Genomic DNA, 2,648 nt, shown 5'->3' on the forward strand with positions numbered 1-2,648 from the left:
ACTGCAGCAGAAAAGTAGAGTGCAGGCGAAGAAGAGCGCTGTGGGAGGAAGTTATGTTAGACCAGGGTTAAGAAGGATGGAGAGAGGAGGCATGTCTGAGCCGTGTGTGGTAATCAGTCTTGGGATCTGGAGGTCAGATGTGCTGCCCAGTTTCTTCCATGAAGTTAGCTGGGACCTCCTAAAAAGTAAATACTGAAGCTCACTATTTAACATTCCAATCAACTAACAGGCATATGAAAAGATGCTTGAAATTATCAGCCATGAGAGGGAACAATGCAAAACTACCATTTCCTCACTGTAAAAATGGCACTGATCAAAAAGAAAACAACAACAATAAATGCTGCAGGGTTGTGGAGAGACTGGAACTCTTCTATGCTGCTGTGGGGACTGTAAATGGTGTACACACTATACTATACTGTACTATACTGTACTATACGGCACCCTTCTTAAAAATCTAGGGAAAAACCTGGTCCCACAATCCCACTCCCAGGTACATATCCAAGAGAAACAAGAACTGTGACACACGCACAGCCAAGTTGACTGCCATATTATTCAAATGCGAAAAGACGGCGACCACCAAGGTGCCCATCAACGAGTAAACAAACAAAATGTGACTTACACATAAAATGGGCTACTGCTCAGCAATCAGGAGTAATGGCGAGTCCTCCAAACACACCACGGATGAATCTGGAGGGCACTGTGCTGAGGAAATAAGTCAATCACAAAGGGCACACATAGTCTGACACGACTTTCATAAAAACTCAGAAGCAGATCTGCACACAAAGCAGCATTCTTTGATGGTTACCAGCGATGGGAGGAGAAGAAAGGATGACTAACGTGACAGCAGACATGTATTAACTTGGCGAAGGGAAAGACAATACGCAATAAGGGAGGTCAGTACCATGTGACCACGGTAAAGGAAGGCACTGGAAGGTCTGCAAAAGGCAAAGGCAAGAACGGTAAACACTATCACATACACAATCCTGCACGAAGTCCTAACAACTAACTTAAAAATGAATACACATATAAGCGGAACAGGTGTGGGATGGTGCGTGGGAGTACATTCATGAACACATGTAAGTTTGGTAGAAAATATTTCTACATATGCATTTATAACATACTGCAATTATATGCAGGTATCTAGTAGAGCATATATGGGGCGAAGACAAATTTCTTAGCCATAACCAAAGGACAAAACTCAGGGGACATCTGAGCCAACTGGTGTTACTATCTAGTCCATAATGTTCGACATCCTACTTGGGCGAGCAGTGGCTGGAGCCATAGAAGTTATGTCAGCAACCATCTAAGGTGCAACTGTGGTCTCCCCATCGGGAGCAATAGGATGGACAAAAATCAAAGACGTAAGACGACTAAGGGACCTCGCGAACCACAGCCTCAACCAGAACCACATGGTGCCTGGCTTCCACTACTGCAGGCTCTGATTACCATCAAATCGAAGGTGCTGGGGCAGAACAAGAGAAAAATGTACAACAAAGTTCAAAAAAATAAAGACCACACCTATTGGTCTGAGCTAGTGGATCCCCTGCAGCTACGTCCCTTGGGGACAATCTTCAAAACTGGAGCTGAACCCGCTCCACGGGATCACCTTTCAGCCAGTCAATAGGGAGGAAAAGTAATCCTCAGATCAACCGTGTGACAACACATGAAGCTGGGAGAGGAAAGATGGGCAAACGAAAGCCAGAAAGTAGGACAGGGGCTAGTACATTGAAGAGATTAGAACTAATAGCATCAAACAAAATGTGTACAAATTATTGAATGGGAAGCGAATTTGCTCTGAAAACTTTCACATACCATAATAAAAGGTTAAAAAAAAAAGTCTACCTTTACACAGAGAAAAAGCAACATGGTTTGACGGTTACTAGAGATGATAGAGGGAAAGATAATCACTTCCTAGACAGTAGGCATGTGTTAATTCTGGTGAAGGAAAAGACAAAAGTATAGGGAAAATCAACACACGTGGCCAAGGTAAATGAAGACATTGAGAGGTATGCAAGAATAGGAGACATTTAGAGTAAATGCCGTAAGATTTTCAATTTTGCAACAAAAGTGACCACCAAGTAAATGACCAAAATGTTAAGTGGTTACATAGGTAGAAATGTATATACTACTGGGTATGGACCACATGTAAATGCATATATAGGTGAAGCTGTGGGCAATTGCATATACATATTTGCATTGCTGCTTATCTATCAATATTAAGCATATAGGGAGCACAGCTGTGGAAACTTCTTAGGACATATCTGAACAGCACCTTGTGGGACAGAGTGGCTGGACTTGAAGGATAAGGACCAGTGTCTTTGAGGATAGTTATGTCAATTGGCATAATGTAATTTATGGACATGCTACATCCTACTCCGATGAGTAGCCTCTGGGGGTCTTAGATGCTTGTAAACAGACATCTAAAATACAACTATTGGTCTCTCCCCATATGGTGCAATGAAGAGTAAAAGAAACCAAAGATTCAGCAAACAATTAGTCCATAGGACTAATGGCTCACAGAACCACAGCTTCCTCTAGTCTGAGACCAAAAGAACTGCAATGGCGCCTGCTACCACTATCAAGTACAATGTAGCCGAGAGGAATCACTAAAGGCCAAATGAAGGTCGAACAACGCAGTGGGCAAGAGG

Source organism: Tenrec ecaudatus, chromosome 4 (genome assembly GCF_050624435.1).
Source record: "Tenrec ecaudatus isolate mTenEca1 chromosome 4, mTenEca1.hap1, whole genome shotgun sequence".
NCBI lineage: Eukaryota > Metazoa > Chordata > Mammalia > Afrosoricida > Tenrecidae > Tenrec > Tenrec ecaudatus.